Genomic DNA, 26,862 nt, shown 5'->3' on the forward strand with positions numbered 1-26,862 from the left:
CTCTATCCACTGAGCCAAACCGGTTTCGGCTCAGCTGTCAAGTTTTAGATAATAAATTGCATTGGCATTCTGCTCCTGTGAGTTAGAAAGCAAATAGTTTCCCCAAATAATTTGTCTTTGTGATGTCAGAGGGTCACAGGACAAATAAACCATAGTCTGTGTTTTACCCTCTGAAATCATTTCTCCATAGTAGATCTTTTAAAGTTCTTATTCTAATGAACTTTTACTGCTTTTATTTACATCACAGATTTGGGGCCATTTTCTCTTTCCTTTTTATTTATTTATTTTTTTAAAAAAATATATTTTTATTGATTTCAGAGAGGGAAGGAGAGGGAGAGAGAGATAGAATGATAGAAAGATCAATGATGAGAGAGAAGTATTGATTAACTGCCTCCTGCACGTCCCCCACTGGGGAAAAAGCCCGCAACCCAGGCATGTGCCCTGATCGAGAATCAAACAGTGACCTCTTGGTTCATAGGTCGACGCTCAACTGCTGAGCCATTCTGGCTGGGCATCCTTTTTATTTTTTCAAAGAGGTATTTTTCTAGGTAGGTTTTGGTTTATTTATTGGTGGATTGATCTCTTTATTATCAGTAGGTTTGGCAGTACTGGAAACACAGGTGTCTTATCCAAAAAAAATTAGGACAAGCTGTTTTGCACGTCACCTTATAAAAAAAAATGATTATGACTTTTAAAACTCCAGACAGGTAATTCTTACTTTCAGCCACTTAAAAAAATATTTGCTTTCCTTGGCCTTTGATCCCTGAGAAGACCAAGGTTACACATGGCTTCAGGCTGTAGTCCATTTCATCCTGGGTGGTAAAATAATACGCCGTGGTGTCCAGACCCCCTGAAAAATCAGCTGTTAACAAGTGAGGTCATTTTTGGTAGGAGAATTGCATATGTCATTGTCTCAACAGAGACATGGGCTGCAGAGCCTGTCTGGGGGCCAGCTTCCAAGTACTTGTTGAAAATCCTTCCAGCTTAGTTTGGCCTTGGCCTTCATCTCACTTTCACATTTCAAAGCACTTGAGTGCTGCACGCGTCCAATTAAGTCTCGAGTAAAACAAAACCAGTAACCTGTTGTTGTTCAACAAAAAGTGGAAGTGAGAACAGTAGTCATTTTATGATTCTTTTCATGTAATTCTGTCACTAAGAAGAAATGTGTACTTTTCCTAGTCTCCATAGAAAAGCAGAACACATTCTTTCTTTAAGAGGGTTTTAAGTATTGAACGAATGCGTACAAGTACGAGGTTGCGTGGCTCGTTTCTCATCTCAAAGGCCTGCTTTCTAAATAGTGAACTGTAGCCACAGTGTGGCAACCGATCGCCACGATGGCCCCCAAAGAGCCTTGTCTCTGGGTGTCCACTCCTTCCCTAGGCTGCTCCCCTCCTGACTCGTGTGAACAGTAGAGCAGGTGGAAGTGAGAGTGCATGACCTGTGAGGCCAGATCAGAGAAGGCATTGCATTTTCTGTCATGATCTGTGGATTGCTGGCCTCGGGAGATGTCCCCTCTGCTACAGGGACATGGAATCAGTCCCAAGGAAAGGCCCACATGGAGAGGAACTAAGATCTGCACCCAACAGCCAGCGCCAACTTGCCGCCATGTGAGCGAGCCACCTGGGAAGTGGGTCTGCCAGCCCAGCCAGGCTTTCAGATGGCATCTCAGTGCAACCTGAGAGACTCCAAGTGAGAATGTCCTAAACGCTTGTGAAGCTCATGCTGCACCACACGGGGAGAGAGTGATGATAAGCAAGTAAATCAATAAACAAGATGATTTTAAAAGGTATGTGCTACTGGGCCAGAGTGGCTCAGTTGGTTGAATGTCAGTCACCCTGTGCACTGAAAGGTTGCCGGTTGATTCCCGGTCAGGGTGCATACCTGGGTAGCAGGTTTGGTCCCCTGTTGGGGTGTGTACAGGAGGTCACCAATGGATGTTTCTCTCTCACGTCGAAATTTCTCTCCCTCTCCCTTCTTCTCTTTCTATAATCAATAAAAACATATTTTAAAAATGAAATAAAGATAGGTGCTAAGGAGAAAACAAAACAGGATGATAGGGTAGATTTTCCTGGAGAGCACTTCGTATAGAAGGTGAGTGGAGAAGGGCTCTGAGGAGGTGATATTTGAGGAAGCCATGCCTGTGAGAAGGAGCTGTCTTGTCAGCATGATGGAGAGGGAAGAGGCAGGGAGAGGAGGAGAGAGGAGGGGAGGGGAGAGGAGGGGAGGGGCAGAGAAGAATAGGAAACAAGGTTCCTAAGTCAGGGAAAGGCTTTGCTGGTTGGAAGAAAGCAAAGAAGGTTGGTGTGCCTAGTCCCCTTGGGACTTATGTCAGATTTGCCTTCTGAATGGCTCTCCATTCTTCTTTGGGCTTCCTCTTGGGGAAAATAGGGTCAGTTTTCAATATCATCAACCACAGTATAATATTTTTAAAAAATTAAATGTGTGCCACTCAGACACACATTTAACAGTTGAAGAAAGAAGCTCAGCATCAAATCTCGAGGTCATGAGTGAGCAGCCCTCAGTGGGTTGGCTTTCCTGGGCTGGGCGGGCCCCAGCCTTCCTTTGACCCAGTGGGGCTGCCTCCACCAGCCAGGGAACAGGGGTCTGAGTACAATGCCAACTTCTGTGTTCCCCCAATCGTATTTTATGTGCTATGTGTTTAGTGTGGATAAAGCATTTGTACCAAAGGCTCCGGAGCTTGGAGGAACACTAAAGGAATGCAGAGTGGTTCTGAGTAAGGTGTGGGCCTGCACAGCAGACCTACCCTTGGGGGAGAAAAGTCATTTCTCCCAGTGTCAGGACAGTCCCAGGTGGCAGTCTCATCCAATTAGATCGCTATGGCTCAAAGGCTGGATGATATGTTTACATTTTCATTCTTATCAATCTGTGTAACTATACAAAGGAACGCCCACCGGTGAGTGGAAATAAATACTATTTGTGCTAGTAACCTTTGAGAATTGTCAGAGGTCAATACATTCAAATGTCAGGAAGTTCTCTACTTTAGCATCTTCTGGAGCCTGATTTTTACAGTGGAATGTTCTCAAAATACTTGTTTCTCGATTGTCATCAGTGGCGATGCCAGCGCTAACAGGATTCAGGGGGACACTACTCATTAAAAAAATTATGTTTTCTTTGAAAGTAACAAAATAAAACCGAACAAAACATACAACCCCGGCAATAAAAGACTTTCTGCATAGCCATCCAAAGAACCTAAAAAAACAAGAGAGTGAAGGACATGATCAGATCTGTATGTATTTCTTCCTTGAAGCACAGGTTGGGAGTGTTGAAAAGACCTACTGCACTTGCAGCTAAAAATCACCGAGTTTTAGGTGAATTATTTCCTGTAATTTAATATGTTTTCTTTAGCCATGAAGCTACATTTTCAAAACCATACATCAGTGTTTTAGATCCTGCTCTGCATCTTCCCACAGAAATCATTTCAACACAGTCCACTTTTGATGTCCCTGGTTCCCCGGTTGACATCACAGCACATATTATCTTGATTAAAAAGAACATTTCTCAGATTGGCTCTGGGCTAACAGAGCAGTTTGTTTTGGTCTTGCGTCAGTTTGTGCTTAATTTCTGAGTTTCGACTGTGGAGTATTATACCCCATAAAAACTCTTCTATCATTTTCAATTGTTTGAAGCTTTGATTTCTTTATCTCCAAAAATAGGAATGAGAATCACCAAATGTAACGAATGTGAATTAAAAACAATCTGATTTGGTGGAATATTTCTTTTCATTTTAAACTCCTACTTTGTCAGCAGCTGTAACCCAGAGCTTTGTCAGGCCCAAGTACAGGCAAAGGGTACTGATTATTGATCTAAAAAGAAAAATCTTGTAAGTCAGTATGCGAGTTCTGTTTCCTGCATAAGCCCAATAGTTCCATCCTGGGGAAAAGTCTCAACGAGTAATTATTTCAGACCAGTGAGCTCATGGCTGTCTGCTTGGCAAAGCTCAGCTCTGGTTTCTTCATGAAAAATAAGACAACCGCCAGCATTTTTCTGTCTCTTGCCTGAGCTCTCACAAGAGCTGCTTTTCACCCCTTATGATTTAGATTCTTTAGGTCAATGACGTTTCCCCTGCCTCCCATGTGTAGTGCCACCAAGAAGTGAGTTAATATTGAGAAGGGAAAAATCAGAGTAGAGAGCAATGATTCATCTATTTCAGAAGGGAGAGGCACATTTATAGGGACTGAAAAGGGGCCTCAGCCATTCAAATCAAGTGCTCGCATTCAAGATGTTTCGAAACCTAATCTCTAATAAAATAATAAGTGTAATCTGATTTGCTTTAAGCAGATGTATGGTTTCACAATGATCTCTATTTTTTTTAAAAAAGCTTCCCTCACTCCCTGACATTTGGCATCCTTACTGCTTGCTACAGGCAGAAACTATTTATTTTTTCTCAATTTATTCTGATCCAGGCTGTTGGGAGCATCTCTCAGCATAAGAATTCCTGACTTAGGAAGATCACATATTCATGTTTGTAGGGCCTCGGTGTCAAAGTTGGCCCTGAAATATCTTGTGCCCTTTCACGTAGAGATTTTGTGCAGTAATTCTATGTATATATTATTCAATATCTAGGGACAGTGAAGGTATGTGTGTAAAGTGAAGAATGTGTGCAGTCTGAAAAGGGTTTTTACTCTCCCTTGATTTTATGAGCAAAGAAAAGTTTCCTATGAATGAAATCATTGTTAGGGTTTGTTTTCCACTTTGTTCACTTTGCATCTGAAGATGTTTTGAAACCTTGATTTCTGGGAATGGAATTCTTTATATGCTTCCTAGGAAAGGAACTATAACACACCATTTAGAATAATTAATACGAGAAAAGACACATTCTTCTCTCCCCTGTAATACTATAATAGAACAAATCTGCCCCCCTCCTTAGTTCAAACATAGTGAGATGTGAAGGAAGATGTGTAATTGGTTAAATTTCTGAAATATAAGTTTAAAAAGTAGTTTCATTATTTTTAAATGCATCTGTAATTTGAGGCAATGCTACTGCTCTCCTCGGAGAATCATTTTAATTAATATATACAACTGTGTCTTTATTGTCGGTATATGAATTATTTTTCTAGTATTCTGCAGTGTAATACGGTCACTTAATGAGAACTAGTAGTCATTGCACACTTACTGTGTACCAAGCATTGTGATAACATGTTCTATGAATTAACTTGTTCAGAGCGCCCCACAAGCCCATGAAACACAGATTGTTATTAGTAGCCTCATCTGACAAAGCAGAAACTGAAGTTGAGACCAATTAAAATTTTTTCCAGAGCCCCATGCTTAGTGGCAGAGCAGTGGCCTGACCCAGGCCCAGAGGTGCTTGATTGTGAAGTTAATGAAGCCTGAGCTTCAGACCCCCTGCCAGGGCCCATGGCTGTGTGTTCACAGCTACTTGGATAAAATGTGCAAAAGGAAAATATTTTATCAGCGATTGGCTCAGAACACTTAGCCAACTTCCATTTAATCACATTTCCTCTTATTTTGGGTGGTGGCAGAATGGCAATGGGTATATATGGGATCTGGTTAAGGGGAAGCTGACTTGGGGAATGCATTTAGCTTGCGGTTAGCCGAATAATGTGGCTCATTGTCACTTCTATGTACATTTATTATTCTTAGGTCCACTTGACACACAGGGGAAGGACCAATAGCCCTGTTGTACAGCTGGTGTCAGAAGTGAGATATAGAGGAGAAACAATGATTGCAACTTGTCTCTGGAAACTGTCTTCAACCGTTAGCTGTGCAAAATTTTAAGTGATTGATTTAGTTCTCATTAATTCCTGGTAAAAGCAAGGCTTCTCTTCTACCAGAAGCATACTTCATAATGCAGTAAATACAATTGAATATCATTATAAACCTACAGGACACTTTTTTTTTTCCTATGGGAATCCCATGGGATGGAATTTATCAGAATCACTGTGTCTGCAGAGCACAAACCACAGTGGCCATAGGTCTGAGCACATACCTGTTTTCTGCACTGCGACACCGAGGGCTGTGTAGTAGCAGATCTAGTGCATCTTGGCCTGGCAAAGTCTGGCAGCTGCACTGCAAGTGGCACACAACACTGTCACCGACACAGTGAGACGGCTGGAAACGCTCTAACCTAAGAATAATAATAAGCAAGTTTCAGTCAACCTTGGTTGGGGGAGGGCAATTATATTTCTATTCTCTCTACCCAAAGAGATATTGTGAAATAATTATCCCATGAGGAAGTGATCAGAGAGTATGTAAACAAACATCTAGAAAATAAATTTATAGAAGTATGTCAGGTGGTAAATTAATAAACTGCTTTCTTGGGTGGTGGATGTTTATGGCATGTCTCAGCTTTGGGAAACTTGTTATAATTATTTCACTATCACGTCACTATAAAACACATTTGTTAATTGGTTTTAATTACTTAGATGGTTATTTTCTTATTCTAAATAAGAATGGTTATTTTCTTATTATTATTCTTTTTTTAGATTGGGTTCTCCCAGGTTATATAAGCTTCAAGCCCTTGATTCAATCCCACCCAAGTCCTTGGCTTTCAAACCCATTTCCTGCCCTTCTGCACACTGCCCTGGAGTGGCCGCAATCGTCCCTTTCAAGCCTTGTTTTTAACTTTTGATTGTCTCACAAACCAGCTGCTCTTTCCATTAAAGTTTCATGTTAGCACTTTCTGAACTAACAACATTTATCCTTATTTAACACAATGAAGTCTCACTACTGGAAAAAAAAAAAAAAGGCATCCTCAAATTTGTAGTTGGAAATAGTATGTTAACACCCACACTCGTTTCCCACAATAAAACGCGTTGAAATCATGTTGTGTGGCTGCTTTGCCACACTGAAGGGCAATTCTCAGCACGAAGTGTCCCGTTCCAGGCCTGCTGTATAATTCCTCCTGAATCCTTCATGTAATGCAGTGAATGATAAAAACGGTAGTGACGGGTAATTTAGGATCCCAGTGGAAATTTCTAAATCATTTTGACTCTGAAACAAATTTGATAATTGAGTGTCTTTTAGTCCACAAAACACTCATGTTGTCACATTTTATTAACTGCCGATGGCCTCAAAAACCACCCCGTGCCTATAAATGAAGCCACCCATGACAGCTGGAGGCTTGGAGGAAGAATTCATTTTCAGAACATCACCTATGACACTTGAGGTTCTTCAGCATAGTCACTAAGGTTGATAGTGACTGTCTAGAAATCATAATGAGTTAGAATTCCCCGAGTGTTTGAATGGCACACACATCTTGTGACATCCACAGCTGCGACGTAAGATCTTTTCCTAGTTTCACATGCATAGCCTTTTGTTTCATTGACCCAATCCTCCTGTGAACTCTGTGGCTTGTCATCTGCCACTGAACTTCAGTTCTCCACATCAGCCCTACGGTTCCCTCTGTGGTTGCTTTTCTAACTTTCAGTGTAATGATTCCATGGCCCAGAGCCAAGGATGTGCCGTGTGGATCTCAGAACTAAGAATGTTCCCTGTGCACCTGTGCAAGGAAGGTGAGCCACATAGTCCGAGTGCCACCAAATTGGGAGTTATGCAAACATATGGGGGATTCTCTTATTTCTTCTTGCACCACAGATATCAAGTGTCTTTCTAATGGCGGGCCTTGGGCTCTAAGAAAGTGAGTAAAATGCCACCTCACTCGCCACCCTGGAAGCCCAGCATCACAGAAGCATGGCGGGTTCAGGAACAAGGTGACAAGGTTGGCAAGGTCACAGATGCCTCCACTGTCAGGGCCATACAAAAAAAGAATAGGATTCGATGTGTATTTACCTTATATCTACCTAAGATTTTCCTTGGGAACAAGGCCTGTCTTATTGTAATCCCAGATTCTGGCACTGAGGTGCCCAGCAGGAAAGGGCTCAATAAATATTTGGGAAAAGGTAAATAAATTATTTTAATAGAGCTTCACATCAATATCCTTTTATGAGAAAACGGAGCTCCCCAAAGACAACGAGTGGTTTCCTCCCAGTTCCTCAGGGGCCTGTCTGGTTACAAAGTTAGAACCAGAAGCAGGGAGTAGGAATTCTCTTCTTGGGATCCTTGCTCTTATTTGCTTATCTGGTGATGGAATAAAGTACACATTTTGAAATGCACCATGGGGGTGACTGTCATGTTTATTAGAATCCCGTACCCACACTGAAAATACAGTTTCTTTATCATGATGCTAAAGCAATAAAAACAAACTCTGCTTGTTTCAAAGAGTGATTGATCCACACTCATTATGAAAATTAGATTCAGTCTTATTTCCTCTTAAGAAAAGGGATTTCAAAATGTGACCCCTCATCATGTTTTCGTTTGGTTTCGTAGGAAATAGTTTTCTCCTCCAGTAATCCCAGATGCTACAGGATACCTCACACACGTTTTGATGTAAATTCCATGACTACCCAAATCTCTAAGTTTCTTTTCCATAGAGGATAACATTTCACAATGGTTTTAAACACTTAGAAAGACATTTGCACAAAAAGGCTGGTAAGGATAGTGGATTAAAAAAAAAATCCTTCGCCCTCAGCATCCTAAATAAGGAGGTGGGAGAAATGCTGTAGGGCTGTGGGCTGTGGACACGTGATGGGCTGATTCAGGAGAGATCCTGGGGAGTCTCTACTCTCCTTTTTTCATTATTTTATTTTCTTTCTTTTGGCAGAAGACAGGTATGAGTAATGTATATGCAGCAGGCAAGAAGGACAAAGAAATGTCATTATTTTTCTTTTTCTTTTTTATTGCTAAAAGTATTACAAAGGGTATTACATATGTGTCCTTTTTTTCCCCCTGCCCTTAACAATCCCCTGGCCGCCCCTACCCTCCAGTGTCTTATGTCCATTGGTTATGCTTATATGCATGCTTACAAGTCCTTCGGTTGATCTCTTACCCCTATCCCTCCTGCCCCCCAACCCTCCCCGGCCTTCCCGCTGCAGTTTGACAATCTGTTTGAGGCAGCTCTGCCTCTGTATCTATTGTTCAAAAGTTTATAATGGTCTCTATTATCCATGAATGAGTGAGATCATGTGGTATTTTTCCTTCATTGACTGGCTTATTTCACTTAGCATAATGCTCTCCATTTCCATCCATGCCGTTGCAAATGGTAAGAGTGCCTTCTTTTTTACAGCAGCATAGTATTCCATCGTGTAGATGTACCAGTTTTCTAATCCATTCATCTACTGATGGGCACTTAGGCTGTTTCCAGATCTTAGCTATGGTGAATTGTGCTGCTATGAGCATAGGGGTGAATATATCCTTTCTGATTGGTGTTTCTGGTTTCTTGGGATATATTCCTAGAAGTGGGATCACAGGGTCAAATGGGAGTTCCATTTTTAGTTTTTTGAGGAAATTCCACACTGTCTTCCATAGTGGCTGTACCAGTCTGCATTCCCACCAGCAGTGCACGAGTGTTCCTTTTTCTCCACATCTTCTTCAGCACTTGTTGTTTGTTGATTTGTTGATGATAGCCAGTCTGACAGGTGTGAGATGGTACCTCATTGTTGTTTTGATTTGCATCTCTCGGATGATTAGTGACTTTGAGCATGTTTTCATATGTCTCTTGGCTTTCTGAATGTCTTCTTTTGAAAGGTGTCTATTTAGGTCCTTTGCCCATTTTTTGATTGGATTGTTTATCTTCTTTTTGTTAAGTTGTATGAGTTCCCTATAAATTTTGGAGATTAGGCCCTTATCAGATATGACATTGGCAAATATGTTTTCCCACACAGTGGGTTTTCTCGTTGTTTTGTTGATGGTTTCTTTTGCTGTGCATCATTCTTTTTCTGCCTTTTTCCTTTTCACCTATTCTTCTTGGAGAGAACAATATTCTGAATTATAATAGAGTATTTTATAATAAGGGCTAGTGTCAATGCAGGAAATTTGTAAAATTTACATTTCCTGCCAAATCATACTGGTTAGGTCACATTGATTACTGGTTCGTAGGACAATAATAAATATTCTGGGAGCGTACTGACCAACACCAATCAGATGGCAGCCTACCCGGGCCTCACAGGTAGTGTTTACACACTCCGAAAGTGAGACAAGACAGGCAACCGAACAAACTGCATCATGATCATAACTCCAGTCACATTGACAACAAAAGGGAAGTCTCAGGTTGCTGAGAGCATGGTCCCCAACCTTACGTCAAATAGCAGGACAGCTTTCTGGAACAAAGGAGTTGGTTTTGCACATCCTGGCTGGAACCTTATAGAAGAGTCGGTCATAGAGATGGAGGCTGCCTGGGTTTCTGTGTAGCAGGGGGCAGCAGACAAGGGGGTGGGGGGAAAAGGTTTCTGCAGACAGCTTTGAAGGGAACTGGAGGCTGGAATTATCCTGGAGTTGGACAGAGACGGGAGAGTGCACATAGACCAATATTCTCCAGTTTGACTTCTCTTTCTGGATAGTTTCTCTCCCCCAGTTGTCAGCTGTGTTGGAGAAGGCAGTGGGGCGAAGTGAACGCTTTCCTGGTCCCGATTCCAGCTTGCATTAAATAGGCTCCGCAAACAAACCGTGTGGCCGGCACTTGCAGAGCTAACATCCACTTAGAAGCGTTCACAGAGTCTCGTGTGTTCAAATCCAGATCGGGACGTGCACTGAGGAGGGAGATGGACTGTGGATGTTACTGTTTTTACAGGGTTTTAAATTGTTGCTTAAAACGGCTGCAACAGCCCTTGGGACTTCACTAGCGTCCTTGGTAGGCTGCTACTCCTGGTAATTACATGTCAAGCAATGACCTTGTCCCAACACACAGCTCTTCCCTGAGCCTGCAGCACGGTGCCACTGAAAATTGAAAACAGACCTTCCTCCCCACCAGCCTGTGGTATCTGCTGCCTTTGGCTGGAGGGCACCGCTGGCTCCCTGCTCAGTGGCTGGGATTGGTCTCCTGGGAGCTGCTGATCATTTGTCTCAGTTGCCTCAAACCTGGCCAGGAGCTCTGTTAGTGCAGCTGCGACAGGTAGCCAGCACTTTGGGAGCAAAGCCTGGCCCGAGTCCAAAGGAGCCTTGAAGTTCTTGCCTCTAGGAGTTGGTCAAAAGCAGAGTGTTTAGCAACTCTAGGCTCAGATTTTCAGCTGCTCTGTCATTTTCCTTCCCATCCTAACAATAACCACTGTTCTTATGGACTAAAGAACATGAGCAAGACTGGAGTGAATACAAGTTATGTCCAAAAAGTAGGGAGAGAAGTGGTATTTTTAAAAATACCATCATAATCAGATTTTAATTGTAAGTCAGCATCATTTTTGTTGTTTTACTCTCTCTCTGTTGACTTCTTGAGCTGTCACTGCCCGTGTTCTGGCTGTTCTGTGATTTGAAAAAAAGCAGCATCGTCTTCTGCTAACAATGTGAATATAGTCTTCAAAATGATCTACTCACAACTCTCCATGTAAAATCTGAAATGGCATTTAAAAAGCGTACAGTGAAAACTCTTTTCCACACTATCTCCTGCCTCACTGTCCATAAACAATCAAGGTTAATGGCTTTATGATATAGTCTTCCTGAAAATTTTTATGTATATAAAAATATGCTATCACTGTGCAACAAACCACCACAAACTTCGTGACAGAAAAGTACAAACATTTTATTACATTCATCGATTCTGTCACTCAGAGATTCAGATAGGGCAGTGGTTCTCAACCTTCTGGCCCTTTAAATACAGTTCCTCATGTTGTGAGCCAACCATAAAATTATTTTCGTTGCTACTTCATAACTGTAATGTTGCTACTGCTATGAATCGTCATGTAAATATCTGATATGCAGGATGGTCTTAGGCGACCCCCAAGGGTCGTTCAACCGCCAAAGGGGTCACGACCCACAGGTTGAAAACCCCTGATAGAGGGCATGGCAGGGATGACTTTTCTCTGCCCCCTGAGACCTGGATCCTCAGCTCAAAAGGCTCGAAGACTGGGGGCTGGAATCATCTGAAGTCTCATGCGCTCCCAGGAGTGGTCCCTGGACTGGGTGGACTGGAAGACGGAGACTGCTGAGCACAGCACGTGGCCTCTCCATGCGGCTCCCTTCAGCATGGCGGCCTCTTGCTGATACTGGACTCTGGCTTGAGATCAACAAGTCTCCTTTCAGACTTAGCCTTGAAAGTCACTTCTGCCACTCAGATGCCAGAGGAAGAGACCTGGCCCCCTTCTTTATTGCAGCTATCTTTGGAAAAATACATATATATAATCTCCCCCTCCCCCAGTGGGAATTTATTCCACTTGAAGATTATTCTGTATAGATCTCTCAGGCTAATTTACTGCTTGAGACAAATCATTTATTTAACCAGCCACCTGCTATTGAACATTCCATTTGTTTCCAGTCTTTTGCTATTATAAACAAGGGTGCAATACATTTTTATTGTATCTTTTATACATATATCTCCGCATGTAGGCTATATTTTTAGAAGTGGGATTGTTGGGTCAAAAAAAAAATGTGAAATTTTAATAGATATTAAGCCTAGTTCTTTGCATCAGGGTTAAGTTTGATTGAGTGTGAAAATAAAACTTCAAAGTTAATGGATATCTGTGTAATATTTTTTTATATATCATTAGCCCAAACTTATACATGCATAGGTATGTGATTTTAGGGAGTGAAGCCTTTTAGCTGAGTGGTTATGTGCCTAGACAAAATCATAGTTCTTATTACCAGGAAAGAAGAGAGAACTGGATACCGGTAGATAACTAGCAATTGCTGTATCATTTCTTTATGTGTGTCATCTCTGATTCTCCCAAAGATGTAGTTATTATCCCCATTTTTTCAGACAGGGGAACTGAAGCTCAGAAACGGTAAGAAGCTTGCCCTTGGTCCCAAAAATAGAAAGTGTGGAACAGGAGTTCAGACCTAAGGCCTCTTTCTACCACCCGATCTGGAATAGGTCTTGAGGTTACAGATTCAGCCTTTACTCAGCCTGTCCTGACATCCTGCTTTTCTTTGAGATCCCTGGAAGGGGACTTGATCCTGTTCTGCTTCTGTGCTGTTTGCATTGTGCACACAAAGACGAACTTTCCCACGAGGATTATTCTTTAAGTGGAAAATCCTCTTCCTGCCACAACAAAGCAGCAGCAGCCCAGAACAGCTGCTTTTGCACCTTGAGTCCAGTGACCTAAGAGTCTCCCCAGTTTCCTCTGTCGTTTCTCCTTTCCGATCTTCTAGCCTCCAGCTCGTCACACAGTGGATCCTTTCATAAAGACCGGCTGAGTCATGAAAGGGAATATAGACGGCCACGCGTTTATTTGCAGGCCCGGAGTCCAACCCAGGTTTCTTCTCGCAGCCTGGGGCAGCAGTCACCTGACCACGGTCCACTCCAGGCCGAGGGGACCCTGTTTGGGACAGGGGCCCAGGCTGTCAGGAGCACCATCTGTGAAACCTAGACCAGCGTCCAGTGAGAACTGGGCTTCCATCCCAAACTCCCCATAGACTAGTGTTTGCTTTCTGCAGCCGTGAAATGGGAAAATCATCGTCTTCAAACTAGAGTGGGGAGAAAAAAAGGAGTATGGGGTAGCGTGGCTAGAGGGTTTATACTTTGTCATTCAGAATACCTCACTGGAAGAAGCTTATAACGACATGGAATTTTGTGCCAGAGAAGCATACGGTCGAAACCTGCAGACCCGTGGAATATTCTCAACCATAACGAAGGGTTTGAATTCTGACTTGACCTAAAAAGATTGCGATGACTTTGAGATTCAGGGGGAGGAAGGCACTGGAGCAGGGCTTGTAAAGGGGTTTTATAAATAAGGCAGAATATGTGTGTGTGATTCCAGCTGACTTTACTAATAACAAAAAAAACTCAGATGCTAGTTTTTTAAAACTATGCAATTGGCCTGTAATGCAAGTGCTTTGGAAAAGTGATTCTCTACATATATGAAGATGTGAAGTAGGATGCGTGAATCATTCCTAGAAAAGAAAAACAATATAATGCTTTAAGTTATAAATGTGAACTAAGTACAATATAAGAGTGAATTAGTAAACTGGAAAATAGAGTTAAAGAATTATCCTGAATTCAGTGTAGAAAGTCAAAGAGATAGAAAATATCAAAGAGAGCTTTGGGCATACCAAGGAAAAGAGGATAAGATTTAATATATGCTTGTTGGAATTCCAGAAGTCAACTGTAAAGAGAATAGGGGAGAGGCAGTATTTGGACAGAATATGGCTGAGAATTTTCCAGAACCTGTAAAAGACACCAATCTTCAGATGCAGATTCCAGTGAATCCCAACCAGGGTAGATAAAAAGAAACCCACAACTTGATAAATCATAGTTAAATTGCAAAATGCATTTCCAAAAAAGATGAGACCTTAAAAACAGCGGAGAGAAGACAGATTACTGAAAAAGAACAACATACTAAAGCTGACTTTTCAAGAACAAAATCAAAGCCAGAATTACATCTTTTAAAGTGTTGCCATATAACTGACATCCTGGAATTCTATACCTAGAAAATCTCTCTTTAAACAAGGAGGGTCAATGGAGACATTTTCAGACAAAGAAAAAATGAGAGTATTTGCTACCCACAGATGCTGACTAAAGAAGCATCTAAATGCATGTGCTTCAGAAAGAAGGAAGGAATACCAGAAAGAAGATTTAAGATGCAGAAAGCAATGGCGAATAAGGAAAATGGTAGACATGTGGGTGAATCTTAACAAATTATTGACTTTATAAAATAACAATAAGTTCTAATTTAAAGTATTAAAAAATCAAGGGAGAACTAAAATATAGGGTAACAATAACATTTATTTGGGGATGAGGAGTGACGAGTTAAATCATTTAAGATTCTTACGTTGGTTGGCAGAAAGTAAAAGTGTTTATTAAATTTAAACTGTGTTGTTAGATACATATATTCTCGTTTCTATGCTAATCACTATCGGAGGGGAAAACAATGAAATGAGAGGAAAATATCTCAACCTAAAATAAGTCAAGACAGGAAATATTTTTTTTTTTTTTAAAAGGACTAGTCATGAGGATGTCAAGTACAGCATAGGGAATATAGTCAGTAATATTGTAATAACTATGTATGGTATGAGATGGGTATTAGCCTTATGGGATGATCACCTCATAAGTTACATAAATATTTAATAAACACACACTACTATACCTGCAAAACACATATTCTTCCTCGGACACACATAGAATTTCTACAAAAATTAAACACATAAAGGCTAAAGAGCAATAACTTATAATTTCTTATCGTTATATACTACTATCCAGTGAAAACTTTTTATTTCTTATTTATCTTCAGAACACCTGTGTTTAGCAAAGGTAGTTTTATTTTGCAGAAAATAAGTTTGAGATGTAAATTTACTTGCTTGAAATTCCACACTAGGTTGGCTGGGGCAGGATCCCAAGTCTCATGTTCTATGGAAATATTTCTGCAGATTACCAGTCTCATGCCATGAATTCATTTGTGCATTTATTTTTCTGTCCACCTATTCCTTCACTCAATATGGATGCCCCCCTCCCCCTTGTTGACTGTACTATACAGTTGAAACTCTTTCAAAGATTAAAAGCTCAACAATGTACAAGGCTTTAGTAGCTTTTTCACTGCCTTAGTGGCAGTGACCTCTGGGTGCATTCACCCTATTTTTGACAGGTCACCCCTTCTGCCTGCATTATACAGTTGGTCCCCCACTTATGATGGTTCGACTCGTGATTCTTTTTATTTGATGATGGTGCAAGAGCAACACACATTCAGTAGAAACATGCTTCCGATTTTTGAATTTTGGTCTTTTTATGATCTAATGATTTGTGGTACGATACGCTCTTGTGGTGCTGGGCAGTAGCAAGTGAGCCCAGCTCCTGGTCAGCTACTGATCTCGAGGGAAAACAACCCACGCTATACAGTGTATCCATTGTGTGAGATGACTTTGCCCAACTGTAAGCTAATGTAAGTGTTCTGAGTATGTTTAATGTAGGCTAAGTAAGCTATGTTCTTCAGTGTGTTCGGTGTATTGAATGCATTTTGATTTACAACAGTTTCAACTTCGGATGAGTTTATCTGTAGGTAACCCCCGGAGAAGTGGAGAAGCCTGTGTGTTTGCTTTCTTCAGGATCCCTGATAACCTGCTGCCCGTCTTCTCCAAGGACAACTGTTGCCTGTGTTTAAAGAAAGCCAGTGCCCTGAGGGTATAAGGCCGATAAGCAGCTCACCAGCTGACAGGCCCTCACCTCTAGGCAGGCAGGCTTTGTTCACAGGCAGAGAACTCACTGAGCCTGTGGGAATGGCAAAGCATTTATTATTGGTCTAAGGAGAGATAACTTGGCAGAAAATAGCCTTTCCTTCCCAGAGCTGCGAGTGCAATGTTTTGGGCTGGGTCTCCTTATTGCATCTTCATCAAGTTTTCTCTCCAGTGTGTCTCACTGGTCCTGATTTGGGGGTCTCTGTATTGAGCACTGAACCCAGGATTTGGAGTGGCTTAATCCTGGGTTCATCCTTTACTAGCTTTGTGACTGCTTCCTCATTCATAAGATGGGGAGAATACCTACTTCCTAGAATGTTGTGGGTTTTAAAGGAGAAAACACACATGATTCATTTGACCAAATCCTCCTTCTTGAGTATAACTGCATTGTACCAAAGGGCTCTGTCAGGTCTTCCTGCCAACAGTTGTTCTGCTGAAAATGTTCATCTGAAACTGTGCTCTGATCCTCTGCGGAAGAAACTGGGGTCGGTGAGTTTGAATCTGGCTCTGGCAGTGCCCAAATCCCTCCCCAAATGCCGGCTATGCGGGAATGAAAGTGAGAATTTCATCAGCGACATGCCATGATATCATTTACAGAAAACGTGAACTGAAACATTGGGAGATTCTGGGGACGTGAACTTGCAATGTTGGGCATCATTGGCTCTGTTCCCACGGTGCCTCTAGAAGAACGTGGCGGCCGCTGAAGACTGAAGCGTGCCTTCGACGTGGCCTGGCTTGCGACTGGGGAGGGAAGAGCAGGAAGTCCTGCTGGGACCTGGGGAAGCCATCGCACCCTCTTCTCGGTCTGAAAAGGAAGTTGCAGCTTTCTCCCTTTGTTGGCTGGAACTGGACTCTGTTTATAATGACGAGTGCCAAGGCCTGTTGCTGGATTTCTAATTTGGCTCAGAGGACACACCCTAATGAAAGCTGGGAAGAAGAATGACTCACCTGTTGCCATATTTACCATCGACCACAATGACATTTGCTTGAACTCTGCCCTGGCCAAGTGTCTTCTGGATGCTGCCTTCAGAGCGATCGATCATGTTCCCCACTTCCCCCCGGACAGATGATTGGGCTCCATCAGAGCCTTCCACCAGCTCCATACCGAACAGTACCTGCCCCCATGTTTGTGCCCAGGGTCTGCTTAAACTCACTCTTGCCAGATATGGATAAGGAAACAGAATGGAAGTGCCCCCAAAGATATTTCCCCACACTTGTATCATTATGTGTTTTGTTTTTACGGATATCGTATCCACACTTTAAGTATTTAGTGCTTAGAAAGAAGGATGGGGACAGCAATCTTGCACTCAGTTTATTCATTGAACAACACTTTTACTCCGTGCCCATGCCAGACACTGTCCTGGGCTTGAAGCTACAATGATGAGCAAAGACAATCACATCCCGCCTTCACAAACCTTATTGACAGGAGGGAGAAATGGATTACGCAATACCATAGAACTAAGGATCGACTTACAACTGTGATGAGTACTAGAGGGAAGAGGTGTGTGGCACCAAAAGAACTGACCACCAGGGGATTTGACCCACGTGGGGAGGTCAGGGAAGGCTTCAGTACCTTGGAAGTCTAGGACCCAGGATCCTACCTCCCACAGTCACCAGGTGACATTCGTGCCAGGTTTTTGAAAAGTTTGTCTCTCCGATATTTTTTCCCCAAACCTTATTTCTCCTTTTACAGCAAAGGCAAAGATCCTTAAACCTCTCTGCTAGAGAGGAGATAACCGAGATCACAGAAAGCTTGGGAAACAGCAAAGAGTGAAATCAACCAGTTATTGATAAGAGCCATTTGCTGATCAAGGCATTATTGAAAAGTAGGAGGGCTTGGTAGAGTCTGTCTGTCCCTGAGGCAGGAAGAGGGCCGGTGACCCCTGGGGGCTCAGAAATAACTGAAATGCCCTGCGGCTGTGGCAGTTTTACTGAGCCCACAAGCCCGTGCTAGATCTAGCACTTTGAAGACACAACTGCAATTTACTCTCTGCCTTCTTTAAAATATTTCTCTCTGTTTCAAACCTCACTCCAAAGTACAATTGCAAAATAAGCCTCGGGAGTGGTTAACGAGACAGTCCTCTGAGCCCTGCTCTCTGACTCCATTGCTTCTGAGATTTGGATGTGAGGTGTCACCTCTCTGGACCTGCTTTTCCTCATCTTTCTAATGGGATTCATGAGAATACACAGCAGAGCTGTGATGAAACAAGAGGTTACAAGTCAAGGGTTCCAGCTCAGTGCCTGACCAGTAGTGAGCGCTCGGCTGTCTGCTGCTGCTCCTCTGCTGCCTGCAGAAGCGGAGTGAGTGATAAAGAAGGAAAGCTGCTCTGTGCTGTGGATTTGTGCATGGTTCCCTCCCCGGCAACACGTGACAAACACACGTGGACCCTGGAAATGTTCGGAGCACAGACTGTTCCTCCCTTCTGACAGCAGTTTTCCATAATAGAGATGGAGGGGAAAATACCATCAGAATAGCCTGACACCATGGACAAGAGTAAATAACTCAAACCTCCTCACCAATATGTCTCGGTGTCTGCAGTCTGCCTGAGTGTGATGATAGAGAATGAACAGGAGCTAACATCTGCAAAACAGTATCCCCCGCCACCCCCCAGTGAAAAAAAAATCTCAAATGAAGTGATGTGGGAAGGCCAGACTTAAAACTTTTTACAGCAGGTAAACTCAAGGCAAACATTTTCTCTCTCCCTCCGGAGCTGGCCAGGCCTGTTATTATTGGAACCAAGACAACAGGTTTGAGCTACAGCAATGCACTGAACTGAAATGTTTCGTTAGCTGGAGCCAAGTTCTCATTGTAGGTGACTCTGTGGCAAATTGGACATTTTCTGGTCTTTGCTCATGTGTCTAGCCCGCCTTTTTCAGGGGGGGAGATGGGCGATAGCAGAAGAAGTTTGATGGCTTCTTAATAAGTCAAAATGCTTTAGCGGGGTTAGCATTTTTCTCTTAGATTTGCTGCTGCTTTTGCTTATGTGGCAGGCCCTTAGTAAATATGGAGAGTATATTTTTATTTTGTCATTCATTTATGCGAGCATTTACTGACTCATTCAATAAGCCTGTGCTAAATGTTTACTATACACCAGACATAGTTTTTGAGTGAGAAATTTGGACACATGATACATGCAGACCCCATGGACATGGACAATAATTTGGTAAAGGCCAAGGAAGGGGTAGGAGGTGTGGGGGTGGGCAAAGGGGAGAAAGAGGGGAACTCCTACAATAATGTTAACATTTAAAAATATTTAATAATAACAATAATAATAATAATAAATCGGACACATTTGTCTGAGAAGTATAAATGAAATTTGCCAGTAAATAGGTCAGGATGTTAGAAATTACACCTTTCCCAGAAAACCCATCCTTTGTGGCAGCTGAACCTGTGCATGAAAATGGAATAAAGTATGCCAACACTTCATAGTATTTTCAGCATTTCCTTCCTTTGAGGAATTACAAGGATAGGTTCATGCTAAAGGCAATACCTGCCACGATCTGGCAAAATATATTATTTCGTAGAATTATTCACCAGTTTGTTTTTCTCAAATGGAGCAGGACTCCAGGGTTCCAGGGTGTGAGCAACAATCCCAAGGGAAATGAGAATAAATGTGCACCCAAAAATTTGCATATGAAGGTTATAGCAGCAATACTCATAAAAATAAAAAGTAAAAACAACCCAAATGTCCGCTGAGTGATCAATGGATAAATGAATGTGGTATATCCATACAGTGGAGTAGTATGCAGCCATAAAAAGGAATGAGGTACTGGTATATACTGCAACATGGACGAACCTTGAAAACATTATGCTCACACTGTTAGCTCATACATAGCACATTTGTTATCTATGCTCAGCCTTTGTAGCCATTGGGTTGGATTGGGAAAAGTCTCCCTGAAATTATTCATACTGAGATTTTTTTATATTGGTCATGTTTATTAATGTCCTTGACAAGGCAGATAATTTCTTCTAATCTGACAGGTGGACATTCACTCTTTGTGGGTGAGTGTGGTGGGGGGAGTTTGAGATAAAGGTTGGAATAGAGTATCAAAGGCCTGAAGAAAAAGTCCAAATCTAATACCCACCACCATTTGCATGACTTGTGCAAGTCATAACCTCTCATCCCCAGCCTTCTCTTCTATAAAATGGGGAGATCAAAATAATGCCTAAATGAAGCTTAAAATGAGATAATACATGTTATAAAGGTGAGGGGTTTTAACACCCAGAGAGGAAAACTATAGCTTAGAATCAAAGGTATCAATAAAAGGCTCATTTGTAATATGTTTAATTAAGTTCATCTTAATGTTGAATTAACTATTACATGGTCAATCGGCAGATTTTACCATTCCTCTTTCTGGCCCTTAGGAATAAAATGCATTTGCTGTTTGACTGCCTTCCCAGAATCAAACATTTATTTTTACATCATTCTTACCCAACCTTCAGGTGTGGGAAGTCTGTGATTATTTCTGGGATTAAGCAGGACACACCAAGGAGGGATGTTGAGGGAGTATAAACATTTATTTTATTGGTGAGGAGGGTTCATGAGAAGTGAGTTTTCCAGATTTCTTCATTCATTAGAAAGAATTGCTACTAATGGACTTGGTAGGACTTAGGAAAAGGCTGTTTTGGGGAGAAATCTCTGGCCTCCACAATCCATATTTGTATCCTTAACCATATTCATATCAACTTTCCACCCAGCAGATGGATTCTAGATTTTAAACAACTCTATACCGTTCCCAAGAAGCAAGTATCCATCATCATATTTTGCCAAGTGGCCAAGCATATCTCTTCCCGTTGGCAGCACAGCTGCTGGTGAGGCTGTCCCTGAGGACAGAAACAGAAGTGGTGGGACCTGATGACATGACCTTTCTTAAAAATGGATTTTACTAGTTGCTTCCAAAAGTGGAGTTTTATTTGAAGGTGGAGCTCTTTATTTTCTACATCTACACCAATGAGCCTTCCTTACTGAATGAAAACAAGAGACAGTAAAGAGGACAGTCTTTGAAGTCTCAAGTTGGAAAATTCATTTTTGCCAACTCACTAGTCATGGTATGAATCCATGGTATTAGTCCAGGTGGTGACTAATTTTGTTGTTCATCTCACCGCTCTTCCCTTGAGCTTCTGCGGGACGTATTTTGACACTTCAGGCAGCAAAGATCAACTACTACACAGCGTTGCCTCCATCCTGCCCACCCGATGGCAGTTCTGTTGCTCTGTAGTGTCAGAAGTCTAGACTTTCTGGGGTGGCAGGGAGGCTGAGGACATTCCCCAAGGGTCAGTGCAGATGTGATCAAGAGTACTGTTTCCTCACTATCTCTGTTCCACCTGCTGGGAGACCTGAACCACGTGTTTATATGGCTCCCGTGGTCCTACAATTACCAATGTGAGTTTAACCCTCACACCTTAGCAGGCCTTGTAAAAATAAATGAGTCAGTACTAATTATTTCAAGTTGGCTATTAGTTTAAGAGCCAAGACTGAGGAATGAAAACTGTCCTGGAATAAGGAGAAATGTCAGGGTGTTTAGATATTACCAGAGAAATCTCCACTCATTTGGGGGATGTGGAGGGTACAGCCACAGTAGGAAGGCTCTATCATCCTGCAGACATGTTTATTCACTAGTCCACTCTAGGAGCTCTTGCTTTTCCCTGTAACAGTGACCATGCACTTGCTGGCCAGGGAACTCCATGAGCCAAGGAGATCCCTGCACATCCTACTGATTGTGTGTGGTATGTGTTTCCCTTTGTCCTAATTTGACTTTGAATTTGAGACTAATGGGCTTTTGCTGACATGCAGAGCTAGAGAAGTGGAAGAAGAAGCAGAATCAGAGAGAGAGTGGATGGGCAGCATTATGATGAGAAATGGCTTTGACTTCCCTCTGAGGCCAACTGGATTTTGCACCTGTTTCTACCAGCTCTTCCATTTCAGGCACTAGCTCCAAAGGAAGCCAGCAAGACTGATGGACAGAGAGGGGACCGACTGCAAGCACCGCAGCTGAATCAGGGCCACAGCTCTCCTAGATGTGGAGGAGAGAGATCTTTTAGTGATGGCAGGTCCTGGTGCTCCTTAACAGATCGAGGGAAGTCAAAGTTCCAACATGGCCTTCAAAGAAAAGGAATGATGTGAGGACTGGCAGGCTCAAGAGCTGAGCTGTCCTCACCATCTTATCCTGAGCCAGAGAGTCCCGGGGAAGAGAGAGGGAGGGAGTTGTTGATTGAATGTGACTTCACTCCGGTTGGGGAATTGAGGCAAAGATTGAGAGGTCTTGGACTCCCAAGAGCATGGTCTTTCAGCCAGTGCATGCTTGTGAGCTCAAACAGTGGGTTTCCGGTTTGACAAGGAATGGAAATCACTTGCAGATCACCTTTGCCGACGTCTCTTCGCATCAAGGAATCCTTTAGCCATGTCTCTTCCTTGGGTGCCTTTCCTGGTCTGACTGGGAGGAGGGTGGCTGACCTGAGACAGCACCCATTTCCCACGGGCCTGGAAGGAGCTTTCAGGTGATGGAGGAGATGCCTGGGCTTCTGAGCGGTTCACATATTCCGTGTCCTCCACTTCCCGGCTTGATGGAAAAATCCATCTCAGCCTCACAGTGCTTTGTGTCCAGTGCTCGTGAAGTCTCGCAGCAGGACAGGCACTGCGCGGCTGCATTCTTCTCCAGGGCGCTGGAAATGGAGCCTTTAACTGAAGCCTCGTGTTTCCTCCAGGGAGTTCGCATCTGGCCCTTTGCTATCTCTCTCCCCAGTTCTCTGAATGGACCAGAGCCTGCGTGCTTTCATGATTATGTATTTGAACAGAAACACATTTGTGTCCGAGGGAGTACAAGGCGGCAGTGAGAACTGTCTGCCTGGATTTTTGTGGATCTGCCTTCACTGGGACTGGAGGGGCAGGGCAGGGAGTGGGGAGTGAGGGTGCAGGCCTTTCTCGGTGGGCTGCTGTGGTCAGCGCTGCCCTTCCTCTGGGATAGTGGTTGGCCCTGCACATCAAAGACCAGTGTGGATGGGCCTCCAATCACAGCCAGAAGGCCTCTTCTTTTCCTCAGAAGCCCGAGAACAAAGAGAACCTTAATAATTCCGGGAAGTTACTATATAGGAAAATTTTTCAACTCAATAAAAAGAGTATTTAAAATCTACACTTCTGTTTTGAATTAGACGCATTTATCTTTGCCTAGTCCAAGCCACTAATATTTAAAGAGGTTTGTCAGTAGTGGATACTTAGAGTTTGAAGTTGTCTAGTATGTATACCAGGAGAATAAATTTCATACATTAAGGCCAACTTTGTCCCCCTGATTAGGAAATGCATCAATGTGTAGGGAGGGCAGAGAGCATTTAAGTCCTGGGTAATGGAGACACCATAATCAAGGGAAGAAGTAGATGCTGTATAAATGCTCCTACACTATTTATAGGTAATTTGGGAATAATACAGAATTCTCCTAACATTTGGCTGACCTTGTAGTCAAGGTATTTTTTGTTTTGTTTTAACACGCTCATAATATTTTGAGTGAAGTATCACGTGCGTTAGAGCTGATTCCCAGTTTCAGGAATTTCCCTGGACAGCCTTCACACTGGGAGACCCATGGCCCGACTCTCTCAGAGCCCTTCATGGCTGTTTCGCTGGACATCAGTGGCATGTAGCTGCGTGTCACTGTGCATGTGATTCTCGCTGCCGTGTACATCTCAGCACAATCGAAAACCAGATGGAGCTCGGGGCCCTCTCCCACTTTCCCACCTCCTCGGATTACCCCATCTTTGTCCAAGGGGCTCCCCTGGTGACCCTCGGCACTGTCAGCTGCACACACACACCGCTCTCCCGCTCCAGCTGGTGGGATGCCAGGCGGGCCTGTGGTCTTCCGCCCTCTCAGACCTTGTTCTGAAGAGAGGAGCTGGTTCTGGTCTGGTTCCCAGGAGAGGCTTGAAAGCAGATACGTTAGCCTTGGTTTTTAGTAAGACTGGCTTCAGTTCAAATATCCATCTTACAAAATTGGACTTTTCAAATATAGTCGCATACCTCTTATCCCATTTTTTTCTACTTTACGACTTACATGTGACTTGAATTCTGTATCTATTTCAGGTTACTTGGTGTTTTACAGAAATCTATCCCCTGTCTAGCATTGGGTTCCACTCTGCTTTGCTTAACAAATTTTTTTTTTCTCTTGAACATTCCTGAATATTCTATTAAAGATTTTCATTTGTTACTTTTGGAGCTGCAGTGACCTCCCAAAGCTCAAGTAGAAAGAAGGAAAGCCATTATGGATTGGGTTGAACAAAGTCCTCTTTACTGAAATTGCCATCTCTTCATTTGCTCTTATCAAGGCCTTGTTCCCAGGGAACCACTGCTGCTGATCATGCCCATGGCTTTCTCTCCCAGAAGGACCTGCTGAATTGCCAATAAAATCCAAGCACTTTTCGTCCCTTTAATGAATCTCAGACATCTCTTTCTTCCATGACTCTTTCTTCGTTAGGTTTAGGTATCCATAGTACCTGACTTACGAAAAGAACTTGGATTTCCCCTGCTGATGCTCTAGAGGACAAGCCACATAGCATTGGAAATATCTAATCTGTTAAGATATCTGGTAAAATTCCCTTGGGAAACCATTTGGCCTTAGTGCTGTTGTTTTTCTGTCTTTATTTCTTCCATGGAAATGGTTCTGTTCAAGTTCTGTATTTCTACTGGAGTCAATTGTGCTAACACGCATCTTCCTAGGAAATCTCCCAATATATCGAGTTTTAAATTTTATTTTTCATTGATGTGTACAAAGTAATTGCTTATGATTTTCAAATGTTCCTCCCTATCAATCACAATCCCCTTATCCATTTCTTATTTTTATATTTGTGTTGTCTTGATTAGCTTAACGAGTGGTTGTCTTTTGTTAATTTTTCTCAAAATTTTTTTTTAGAATTTTTATTTATTTACTTCTTTTTCTGTTTTCTACCTCGTGACTTTCTACCTGTATCTTTATTATTTATTTCTTTATGCTTGTTTGTTTTCTTGTTCTGTCTCTAGCTTTTTGAGTAGGAATTCAACTTCTTTATTTGGATTGATTTAAGGAGATAAAACTACCATTTTCTCTGATCACTGCTATAATCGTCTCCCAAAATTTTGATATATAGTATTTTCATTATCATTTGTATAAGTTCTGAAATTTATTTGTATTTATTCTTTTACTTGACAGTTGTTTAGTAGGGACTTTTTTAATGGAATGCTTTTGGTTTTTATTTTATTGCTAATCTCTAGTTTTATTGCACTGTGACCAGAGAATGCTGTTGATATTATTTCAATATCATCGTATTTCTTTGTCATATAATTGTTGATCAATTTTTGTGCCTGTTCCATGTGTACGTGAGAAGACGATAGAGTCTCTCTAATGTTTTCTATAGGTCCTCTCTGTATATTTACTTCATTTCCATTTGCACCATCTTCCACTGAAAGAGAATTCCTTGCAAGTTCTATACTTTCCACTATATCAGGATTTCACAAACTACAGGCTGCAGACTAGCTGCCTGCTTTTGTAAATAAAGTTTTGGTTGGCATACAAGAATGCTCATTCCTTTTTGTGTGTTTATGATTGCTCTACTGCTACAATGGCAGAGGAAGTAGCTGGGACAGAGTGTATGGCCTGCAAGACTAAATATTTACTTTGTAGCTCTTAAAGAAAAATCTTTGCCATCCCCTGTACTATATCAAGGTACAAACATACTCACATTCATTATATCTCTGATGTGAATTATATCCTTTAAAATTATAATTTTTTGGCCTGAATTCTACCTTATATGATGTCAAGATTATAACCCCTGCTTTCCCTCTTTCTTTTCCAAGACTGGTATATCTCTTCATTTCTACCTGTTCTGACTTTGTTTTAGATGTGTATCTGATACACAGTATGAGTTTGCTTTGTGATACAATATGAAAATATTTTTGTTTGAATAGGCGAGCTAAGCACCTTTATAAGTGGATCAGTTTGTTACACTTTTCAAGGTAGAACAGAAATAAGCTTTGTATGCATTATTTGAAGGCTTTCGATGGTACTCTTATAAGTGAAGTTAATCTAAAATGGATCTGTGAGGATACCTTAGATTTTGAGCTTTATACTGGGAACTGTTATTGTGGCTTTTCCTTCTATTGTATGTGATTAAAGAAGCATTGGCTAGAAATTTTGTTGTGGCCCTGCAAATGAACTTGAAATGAAAATGCAACTGAATTACTGCTTAAATTAAGGGTAATTGTTCATGAAGTTAAAAGGCAGAGTTTATATCGTGGATAAATGAAAATTAAAGCAAACAGGAAGATTTCCAAGAAGAGTAATGAATTTACTGTAGCTTCTTTTTTTTTTTTTTTTTAATATTTTTATTGATTTTTTACAGAGAGGAAGGGAGAAGGATAGAGAGTTAGAAAGAGAAACATCGATCAGCTGCCTCTTGCACTCCCCCCACTGGGGATGTGCCCGCAACCAAGGTACATGCCCTTGACTGGAATCGAACCTGGGACCTTTCAGTCCGCAGGCCACCGCTCTATCCACTGAGCCAAACCAGTCAGGGCTACTGTAGCTTCTTAATTCATTTCAAGCATATACCGTTTTAATACAACCATTTACTCTGCTGTTGGCCGAGCCTTGTTTAAGAATCTAATGACACAGGATGATTTGAAGCAGTATCTCTCTCTCTTTAGAAATATATTGTTCCTTTTGGACTGTGAGAGGATTGTTTTCTTATATACAGTTTTTAGGACTGGTCATTCT

At 42.0% G+C, this 26,862-nt stretch overlaps 1 protein-coding gene across 3 annotated transcripts in view; it reads left to right on the forward strand.

Moving 5' to 3' along the window:
- COLGALT2 (collagen beta(1-O)galactosyltransferase 2) overlaps window positions 1-26,862 on the forward strand; it is a 76,751-nt gene that overhangs the window by 16,168 nt on the left and 33,721 nt on the right. The gene's annotated exons all lie outside the window — the stretch shown is intronic.

The sequence above is a fragment of the Myotis myotis genome, unplaced genomic scaffold, assembly GCF_014108235.1.
Source record: "Myotis myotis isolate mMyoMyo1 unplaced genomic scaffold, mMyoMyo1.p scaffold_m19_p_18, whole genome shotgun sequence".
In the NCBI taxonomy this organism is placed as follows: Eukaryota; Metazoa; Chordata; class Mammalia; order Chiroptera; family Vespertilionidae; genus Myotis; species Myotis myotis.